Here is an 11,273-nt window from a genome sequence, read left to right on the forward strand (position 1 = left end):
GGGCCATCTTGTCCATGTCTCTCAGAAGCCTTTTGTCAAGGACCAGCGATGACAGGTCTTGAAACGCCACAGTATCCTTTTTTATCCATATGCGCTTCTTTTGCTCCTGAGCTGTTAGAGGAGCATGGTCACATCTATGCTGTTTTCTGTCATCATCTGCCCACTCATGCTCATTACACACATGGTGTGTAATAGACTTCCACCGGCGTTTCAATAACTGAAAAAATGGTTATTGTCAATAATCATGGAATAGATTTTGAGATAGAATCAATTTTGAATAAAATGTTTTACCGTGGTGTCCCCCTTACTTGCTGCACAGGAAAACCACATATGGTTTACGATAGACCTATGTAAGATAATGCAATTAGTAATTTTGAACCTTGCAAACCAATATAAAGTCAGCCACATTTCAAAACAACACTGACCTGGTCCATGCAAGGAGGATTTCATTTGACTTTTTCTTCCCCTTCTTCTGCATCTTCTTCCGGAAACCTGTGAGTACATTTGAGAGGTTTTCACAAACCAACATTTTTGCAGTACATTTCTGCTAGTTTAGAAGTTTGAATTGTTCATTGATTTCTTGAATGACAAATTTTCACTAATACACTAGCTAAGTGTATCGTGGCTGCAAAGCTCTGGCAGGGGGGTTAAGAATGTGAGACCATGCGGTGTCAGTGGGGGTATGGTGAGAGAAGTGTGGAGCTTTGTGGGTTTTTTTTCAGGGATGGAAAAATACATACCTTTTGCTGTGTGCCAGATATCAAACTCGTGTTGGACATTAGGAAATTCCTCCCTCATTATTTTTTGGATAGATGTGGATCGGTCTGTGGCCATCACATCCACGTCAAGGCCCTGGTCCATCAGCTCAGACATGCGCCTTTTGAAAGCCAATGGTTCCATGGTAACGGAGCTGGTGGCCTCAGTAACCTAAAGAGTCAAGTTTGAAAATTAATTGGATGTTAGCACAATTTTTTAAATAGTATCTGTAATTTTACAATAGTTTAATTCTGCTGCTATTTATATTTATTTTACCTGCACCAGTTCTGTATGTAGTATTTCCTTTGTGTCATCTAACATAAAGGTGTAGTGGCAGTATTTTGCACTGAAACCTGGCGTGTCACATCGTCCATCACCAGCCAAGTGTAGCTTCTTTCCATCTTCCTGTTGTAAATACACTTTTGCCAAGAGTTCTGTTCTTTTTTCACAATATACTTCCTCGATAGCAGGGTGCAAGTATACCTTCTGGATATTATAAAATGTAGTCTGTCCTATCATTTGGACACCCATGGTCTTGCACCAGTCTGAAAGTTCTGTGTATGTGCCCCCTCTGAACAGAACAGCTGATGCTGCAAGGAGGTTCACCTCTGGCATTCCCCTAACGTCACGTGAAGAAGCCCAAGTCCCAGTATGGCCACCAAGACATGTCCAATCCACCTTCCTCTGTGCCCCAACGTCAACAATAGTCTTTGACGAAATTGTTTTCCCGCACATCTGGCAAAATTTGAAGAGTGACATGAGGCTGGATTCATTGACAATTATCTTCTTTTCACGCCAGTCCTTTACACTGTCATCATCTGATGATGATGATGATGATGATGATGTTGATGTGGGGGTGATGGTTGACTCGAGCTGATAGCTTTCATCATGTTCAATGCTGCTGATGCTGGTATTGAGGCCTCCAGGTGTACTTAGGCATGGTGACTTTAAAACAAACAAGAGTTTATTTTTTTTAAAACACTTGTAGTTATTGTGATACTGTTGCTTTAGAATTCATGTAGAAACAATGATGATGTGTAGTATGCTGGTTCTTTAAAAACTTACAAATTGTTCTTGGACTGAGGCAGGAACTTTGACCGGTGTTGAGGTCAGCGGGATTTGATATTCATCTTCTGACGACACTAAAGCAAGAGACGTGGTAGGAGTCTGAAATGACATAAGTTTAAAAACGTTAATTAATGTTTAAAAAAAAAAAAAAACACAACTAAGGAGGAGCACGTTCAGATAATTGACAAGAGTGGCGAGTTACTGAGCACATATGCATACGTTAGCATAACACGACAGGTAAGTTAGCTTGTTACTTTGCTGTTTTACTGGTAACAACTATATCACTATAAGCTACTGTGTGATCAGAAATCGCGTCGAGTATTAGCGAGAGTTTTACTGGTAACAACTATATCACTTTAAGCTACTATGTGATCAGAAATCGTGTTGAGTATTAGCGAGTCTTACCTCTAGGCGACTGCGTTTAGATGGCCCAGGCTCTTCGTCCTCTGGGAAGGTGAATATCGAAGGAATCGCGGAGTCCTTCAGAGCGACTCTCTTCATTCCAAGCACATTCAGTTCGTAGTCTTCCAGCTTGAAATGACGACTGCACACCCTCCTTGTTTTCAGGGCTTCCATATTAGTGTCCTCTCCAAAATTCGGGTTGCTGATCGCACGCAGCCACTGTTTGCACCGCTCTACATTTTTAACCGGAAAATGATGAAAACTTACTGCTTGTCCTTTTCTGGTTTTGTCTGTACATCCCTGTAAAAATGCAACATAGCACCATTTTGACTGGGAAATACACTACTTTATAGGAACTAGCTCGTCACGGAGGCTCACGATGTAATGACGTCTTTTAGTCAACAAACGTTGGAACCGGTAGGCGTGTTATGGGGAGTGGCCTCGTAGGGTAGCGAAGCAAGTGCATTCTGGGAGTTGTTGTCTTTCATCCACATGAGCTAAGAACACATTTTCTGGCTTTTCTCGGTCTAGAAGGCACCAAATTCAAAAATAATTTCACAGTTCTACTACATTAATGACCCAGTTTAAATACAGATTCATCTTCCCAGCGCTGAAGTACCCCTTTAATTACTACAATTAGTCTGAATAATTTGTAAGCTAGTTTTATTCCTATTTTTTCACATCTTCATGGCACACCACAATGTGTTAATATTTTTTTTTTAGTGTAACAATTTATGATTTCCAAAAATAACTGTTGCATCTGTGTAGATTACATGAGCAAAGTGTATGCGCGTTGTGCACGCTATACATTATGGTCAAGCATGCGCCATTAAAATAGCATAATGAACAACGCGCAACGCGCCACTGACTTTAGACTAGTTTTTTTCTGGTCAGAGGCGCAACTGTTTAATGGAACAGCAAAATAGCACCAGGGATTGTTTGCGCCGGAACACGCCTCCTTTTTTGCGCTGAACCGCCCAGGGAGCGCAAGTTCATTCACTAGTTTAGCGACGTGCTTCTGTGGAGGGAAAAGCGTGCTTTGCGCGGGTGCAAAATAGGAATGACACATGCGTCGGTGTACAAAGTCAGTTGCGCTGGGTTCAAGATAGGGTCCCCTGTCTCTTAGTCCTTGTGCGGTACCTCAAGAGTTCCAGCAAGAGGACACCAATGGTCTTCCAGTTCTTCCCCGACTGTCTGAAGAGGAGTTAAAAGAAAGACAAAGAGTTGATCCAAAGCTTAAAGTAGTCATTAAGTACCTGGAGTCTGGGAAACGACCTGTTAAGAAGGTTAAACCTGTGTATGCAGCTTTGTGGATTCAAGAATGGCGTATTATTTAGAAAGAGGCAGAAAATGAGACTGAGGATTCTGAATCTGAAGATGACTCTATGAATTGTTACTTACCAGGGTAATTACCAAACATTGAGAGCAGAATTCTTTCCAACCATTGACCTGAGGATCAGTCAAAATCTGTGGTGACAACAGAAATTTCTCCTGAAATGCAAACTGCAATTAGTAAAGACATAAAGCGCTCTACCTCAGCAGAATCACAAGGGAACTTATCTGACCTACCTGGTGATGAAGACGGAAGTCTGCGTGATGAACCTGAAAAGGAAAGATTGCAGCTGAAAGATCCTATTAGGAACTGATGTTTTAAGCAACTTACCTGTGCAGAATGAAGAGCAGGACCAGGAGTCTGAAAAGCCCCCATCTGGGACCCTCAGTGGAGGAGATGAAAGTGATGATGGCCTGATACAGGATGAATCTGCTAATTTGAGGAGAACCCAAGACGACTTAATGGAGATTGGCCAGAGTCTGGCAGATGTTCCTAGATGCTCACAAAGACATTGTGAACCACCAAGAAGGCTACAGTACCCCAAGTTGGGGAATCCCCTTTCCCTGGTTGTGCAGTCATTATTACAGGGGCTCAGTGCAGCTTTCACTGTGTCATTGGGGGAGTCTGATTCTCTTGGAGATACCCCTCTGGAAGTGTGTAGTGAAAATATTGCTGCAGTGACTTTGCAGCCTAGAGGATGCAGAGGGACCTGCATATCTAAGCGGGGAGAGTGTAACCCGGGTGATCCAGGTAACCATTAAAGGAGTCGAGAGATATGTTAAAAGATGGAAAAATTAAGGAAAGAGAAAAAGAGAGAGAAAACGAGTGCTTTAGAAGGAAAAATGTCTTGTCCAATCATTGCGCTGCAGTGACAGGCACTACAACGAGCCAATGGTAGCAGCGCATTCACGCGGTGGCCGGGACATTTTTCGCTGTCAGGGAAAACAGAGAGGGGGAGGGAGCGAATGAGTCAGACAGAGCAGCTGCACGCTGAGTGATCACCAAAAACTTTGCGTTGAAAGAGAAGATTCTGAGAAAAGTTACAGTGAAAGTTACTTGAATGCAATGAAAAGACTCGTTGTGAACGAATGTGAATGTGAAAATGTGAAAACAAATCACAAAAATTGTTATTATTGTAACAATAATTTTGTTCCTAATCAAATATGACTTTGTCATAATAAATCAGACAAAAATACTCCCCCTCCATTGAACCGATTGGTAACGCCCAACCAGCGTCGCACTTTCACCAAAACAAAGTGAGTGGTGTTTGAATCCAGTGGTGTAGTCTAGATTTTTGTAGTGAGTATACTGTGATTCCGTATGGAGCTAGAAATATGACAAAATGATCTGAATTTGAATTGTATAAATCTGAATTATTGACAAGTGTAATCTAACAAAATTAAATATTATGTTGCATTTTACATAGTACTGAATTTGAATTTTTTTTAAATGTTGAATATAGAACCTTTGAAACTGAACACATCTGAAAGGTTATGTTGAAATGATATGTATTTTCAAACAAGAGATATTTTGTTCTGAATTAATAGACTGCAAATATTCAGTTTTTGAAAATACAGATTCAAGATTTCAGATAAAGAAGAAATTCAAATCATCAAATTCAATGTTCTAAAATTCAGATCATCAAATTCAATGTTCTAAAATTCAGATCATCAAATTCAAAATTCTAAAATTCAGATGGCAGAAATTCAGATCATACAGAAAGTAGGCCAGAGGTCATCATCAGGGAAGAGTAAAGGATGTCAGAAAAATCCAACGGAGCACCATCTGATCATTTCATTTCCTATTTGTAATAGAATAAAGAGAAAAGATCAAACAGCCCTTTTATACTTTTTTTATTTTTATTTTAGATTAATGCACAGAAAAAGAGATTCCTCATTTTTCGTGTGGTTTACCGCACAATTAAATAAGACAGGCCGGGTGCTGATTAATATTTTATATATCAGATAAACATTTGTTTCTGTGAAACACGTTAAGTTGCACAGAAAAGTTGCCTAAACTAGGACCTGCCCTGTACAGTTTAAGAAGCGGTAGTCTTCTACTGCTATAAGACTACTATTTTGTTGAACAGACCTGGGCTGAATCTGAAATCGCCCCCTATACCCTCAAATACATACCTGTAAACTGACAAGTGGTGAAAAAGGTGACACGTTTCCGAATGAAATACATTTAGGGGGCTCTCTGGGGCATTGCTTCCCAGTAGTTTTTAATAAACAAAGCATTTTGTTGCACTCTGACAAGAAAATAAAGGTAAAGGTAGCATTTGCTTCAAGTAAAAAACATTTACACTATATATCGCTGGGCATTGTCACAAGTTTCAAAATTTGATTTGATATTGATTAACTTCTGGCCTATCAGGTAGAGTACATGGCAAATTGTATGTACTGTACAGTGGGGGGCTATTGGGGGGATTTTTGGTGGTATAAATATATTGATTTGAAGCAATATTCTCATCAGTGTTCTATCAGCTTTTACATAGGCCTACTTATATCTGCATATTTGTGATATTTACCCCAGGGCGTTATGTCATTTTATAAAGGCCATTTTTTTAATCTTATTAAATGTATGCATTTCATGTTAAATTCTTACATTTGATTAATAAATTCAGTTATAATAGTAAGACACTAGGGCTTTTACCAATCAAATTAATTAATTTAAACTGCAAAAATATAACAGCAATAAATGTTATGAGATTGATGTTCTAAATGTTTGACTATACAAATAAAAAAATGCAATGATACTTTTAAACATGAAACTAAACCGCCAATAGGTGGCAGCAAGTGATCGTCTTAATGAGTGAGTCATTGAGTCGTTCATTCAAATGATTCATTCAAAACACTGAATGATTCAGTACAAAACACCACGCTGAGTGTTGTTCCTTTGGAGCTATTTTCGTCAGTGAATTCGTAGTTGAAATAAAACAAAAACAAGTTTTTTGAGTCTAAAATGTTAGTACCTAATAATGAATTACGCTACACAATTCACGATTGCAATGTTTTTGAAATCATGATAATGTTCAGCAAAACAGCTCCGTTTATATTTGCTGCTCACTTGTTTTGATTTCTCCACGAATGTCTCAAAAAGAGACAGGCAGCGCGAGCCTCAACGCGACTTTGTTACCAGAGATACACTCCATTATCAGTCGCTGTTTACATTGATTATAATAATAAATAAATTATTATCTGGTTATTTTAATGTTTTATTTGTCCGGTCGGGAAAGTAAAACCCTCTTTGATTTGTCCTGAAAAAGATAAGGTGGAGACCTTACAGACAGCCCTGTGTGTTCATTCATGATTTCTCTCGTGCTGTAAAGCGGAGCTGATTGGTTCATGTCGTGAGCACTGCGTTTTTCTTGAACTGAGGGCTACAGTGATCTGTGAATGTCACGCCATAGACTGTTAAAAAATAGGTCTCACCACATTAGAGCATTTCCTCTTATTATTGTTAACAACTTCACCCCCCACCCCCAAAAGACAACTCATCAGATCTACATTCATTCACTCCTTCAATTTAACTGTGTTAGTGGACTAAAGTAGGGAATAGTGAGGGTTTATGGAGCGAAGTTGGATTCAACCCTGGAGAACGACAGATGATGTCAAATGCTGAGATTTTCTTCACTAATCAGCAATTTGTAAATCATGCACGAAGAATGAGAAATCTAGCCCAAATCTTTTTTTCCGTGCATTAATCTAAAATAAACAAAAAAGTATAAAAGGGCTGTTTGATCTTTTCTCTTTATTCCATTACAAATAGGAAATGAAATGATCAGATGCTCCGTTGGACTTTTCTGACATCCTTTACTCTTCCCTGATGACCTCTGGCCTACTTTCTGTATGATCTGAATTTCTGCGATCTGAATTTTAGAATTTTGAATTTGATGATCTGAATTTTAGAATTTTGAATTTGATGATCTGAATTTTAGAATATTGTATTTGATGATCTGAATTTTAGAATTTTGAATTTGATGATCTGAATTTTAGAATTTTGAATTTGATGATCTGAATTTAAGAATATTGAATTTGATGATCTGAATTTTAGAATTTAGAATTTGATGATCTGAATTTTAGAACATTGAATTTGATGATCTGAATTTTAGAACATTGAATTTGATGATCTGAATTTTATAATATTGAATTTGATGATCTGAATTTCTTCTTCATCTGAAATCTTGAATCTGTATTTTCAAAAACTGAATATTTACAGTCTATTAGTTCAGAACAAAATATCTGCTGTTTGAAAATACATGTCTATACAATTTCGACATGAAAACATTTCAGATGTGTTCAATTTCAAAGGTTCTATATTCAACATTTAAAAAAACTCAAATTCAGCACTGTGTAAAATGCAACATAATATTCAATTTTGTTAGATTACACTTGTCAATAATTCAGATTTATACAATTCAAATTCAGATCATTTTGTCATATTTCTAGCTCCATAATTCCGCACCAGAACCACACCATACCTGGAGGAGGAATATAGCGCGGCCCCTTTAAGAGATGCGCGTCCCCCATTGAACTGCCGGTATTTTGTGTGTGTGCAGAACTGTGCCGCGATTCACACGAACAGTGTGAGAAACACGGACTTGGAGCGCTTTTGTTTAGAAAAGTAAACTGAGTATTCGTTTTGGCCGATTGCAATGTATTTAGTTCAATAAAACCTGTAATGTAAGCGGTAATGGTGTTAATGATTTACCTCAGATATGAGCGAGTGAGCTTCAGTGCATCGGGCTCAGACTGCAGAGATGTGCTCGTGTAAAAATCAGGACGCAGCAAATAATTGATCAAAGTGCAGAAAAGTTGCGGTGATTGGTCAAAATTGCGAGTCGCACTGAAGTGTCAAGCAAAGCTGCTGTAGCTTTAAAGGCAGGCTTCCGAAAACACTCAAAGAGTCAAAAACGTTAGTGATTCGCAATCGCAACAACAGTCTGTGTTCGCAACACAGTGAATTTATGAATGAAAGTTCTGTCACAAAACGATATTGTTACGTATCCTCACGCTTTTTTTAGTGGGTATACGGAAATCCTTGTCCTTTCCTAGTGGGTATACGGTGTATACCTGCGTATCACGTAGACTACACCACTGGAATGGGAGAGACACGGGTAAGCGCTGCACAGCGGACTATATTGCTGGTCAGAGAGGGATACAAAAAATTAAGCTTGTAGCCTACTGAGAATGAGGTATGAGAATATTGTGTAATATCTAAGTACACATGACATCATATATTTAGCTAGCTCATCCATTTCAATGTATTTAGCTATAACTATCAGTAAAAGTTACCAAAACAGCTGTCTGTTTTTCTAGTTCATTTTTCAATAGTGTCTGTAATTATCACTGACAAAAGTATTCACATCGGTGTTTGTTTTCTTCCTAAATCAATCTGATTTTTGAACGAATTGGATGAATGAACGATTTTAGTGGCTCGCTCATTTAAACAGTGAATCGCTGCCGCCTACTGGCGGTTTTAATACTTTATAAATTTCTTTCTTTTTATAATCTCTACTATGTTAGAATTTTATGAGTGCTTCTACACAATTGTCATATGATTACGAGGTCTATAATCTCTTAACATGTTTTTATAACAGATTCAAGGTAAATATACCAGCAGGGTAGAAAAGTCAGCAGAGGGAGAGGAGCAGGTGATCAGGTAAAGAAAAACAGCAGCTTTGTAAAGTTAGGCTATATATAAAGATATATATAGAGAGAGAGCGAGAAAGAAAGATAGAAATTATCCATAGAAATATATATATATTTCACAAGTTCACACTTACATCAAATTAAATATAGTAAAGATTATGCGTATTTGGCGTGCTGTCCAGGGGAGGGCTCCGGGCTCTGATTTTTGCCCGAACCCAGAGCATTTCTACATTTCTACGGGTTCTACTGGCTGAAGGAAGCTGGGCGTTTGGAAAACCGATCGGGAAAGCTCTTGCCGCGTCTGAGGGGGGCCAGGCTCACTGCAACAGACAGGAAAGAACCCTACCGGACGATGGATGAGGAGAATTTTTGTAAAATTACCGATCGGGGGGGCCCTTTGCAACGTCTGAGGGGGGTCCGGCTCACTGCAACAGACGAGAAGCGAGCTCTTCCGACTGATAAATGAGGAACATCCTCAAAATCAGAGAGGCCGATGGGAAGGCTCTTACAACATCTGAGGGGGGTGGGTCTCACTGCAACAGACGAGAAAAAACCCTACCGGAAGATAAATGGGGAGCGGCCTGGAATTTGGCGTACCGATCGGGAAGGCTCTTTATCGAGTCTGAGGGGGGCCTGGCTCACTGCAACAGACGTAAGACAAGCTCTTCCGGCTGATAAATGAGGAGCATCCTCAAAATCAGGGGGGCAGATTGGGAAGGCTTCTTACAGCATCTGAGGGGGGCCAGGCTCACTGCAACAGACGAGAAAAGACCCCACCGAATGATAGATGAGGAGCAGCCTAGGATTTGGCGGACCGATCGGGAAGGCTCTTTACCATTCTGAGGGGGGTCCGGCTCACTGCAACAGACGTAAGACAAGCTCGTCCGGTTGATAGATGAGGAGCATCCTCAAAATCAGATGGGCAGATTGGGAAGGCTTCTTACAGCATCTGAGGGGGGCCGGGCTCACTGCGACAGACGAGAAAGGAAGACCTTACCGAACGATAGATGAGGAGCAGCCTGGAATTTGGCGGACCGATCAGGAAGGTTTTTTACTGAGTCTGAGGGGGGCCTGGCTCACTGCAACAGATGTAAGACGAGCTCTGCTGGCTGATAAATGAGGAACATCCTCAAAATCAGAAAGACTGATTGGGAAGGCTCTTACGATGTCTGAGGGGGGCCAGGCTCACTGCGACAGACGAGAAAAAACCCTGCCGGCCGATGAATGGGGAGCGGCCTAGATTTTTTTTTTTTTTTTTTTGACGGACCGGTCGGGAAGGCCCTTGCAATGTCTGAGGGGGGCCTGCCTCACTGCGACAGACGAGAACGGCTCCACCATCTTATAAGGAGGAGCATCCTCAAAATCAGAAAGACCGATTGGGGAGGCTCTTACGGTGGCCAAGCTCACTGCAACAGACGAGAAAAAGCCCTATTGGCTGGAAGAAGGAGTAAGGAGATTTAATGTGTGTGTGGCTTAAAAGTAGCCGATTGGGAGGGCTCATGCTGCGTCCAACGGAAGAACGGGCCTCACTGCGATTGGATGGGTGAGCTTTTTTTTTTTTTTTTTTTTTTTTTTATGTTATAAGAGTTTGATGAGCTTTCCTGATGTGGAAACGGTCCGTCTTGATGTAGCTTTGGAAAGCATCTGATGACCATCTTCCAAGAGCTTGGATATACTGTTGGAAGAGGCCTTTTTTCGCTGCAGTTGATGCTGCTCCTATGCGAAGGGAGTGGCTTGAAAAATTGTGCGCTGGGGTGCCTGATAGCTGGAGAACGGATTTGAAGTGTTTTTGGAACCAGAAGCGTGTTTTAGGTGTGTTGGAAGAGTCTATGAAGAGGGCTTCAGATGGAGATTTAGCCTGATATTTCCTCCTTTGGAGGTACGCGAAAACTGTTTGGTAAGGTTGGATTGGAGACGGGATATTAAAAATGTAGATCAAGTGGCCTTTTTGGGCTTGGTCTGTCTTGCTTCGTTTGATTGAGTATGATATGGTTTCGCTATCGAGAACTGACAGGTCGGAGATGGTGGGGTGTATTTTTGGGTCAAATTTAGAAGTGATC

At 40.3% G+C, this 11,273-nt stretch overlaps 1 long non-coding RNA gene across 1 annotated transcript; it reads right to left on the minus strand.

Moving 5' to 3' along the window:
* Nucleotides 1-211: 211 nt before the first annotated feature.
* LOC137074029 (uncharacterized) lies at nt 212-804 on the minus strand. Its single transcript, XR_010904867.1, has 3 exons — nt 741-804; nt 426-492; nt 212-346 (listed from the first exon to the last, which is right to left on the minus strand). It is a non-coding gene; the product is annotated as an uncharacterized lncRNA (long non-coding RNA).
* Nucleotides 805-11,273: the final 10,469 nt, after the last annotated feature.

Source organism: Pseudorasbora parva, chromosome 4 (assembly GCF_024679245.1).
Source record: "Pseudorasbora parva isolate DD20220531a chromosome 4, ASM2467924v1, whole genome shotgun sequence".
Classification (NCBI taxonomy): Eukaryota; Metazoa; Chordata; class Actinopteri; order Cypriniformes; family Gobionidae; genus Pseudorasbora; species Pseudorasbora parva.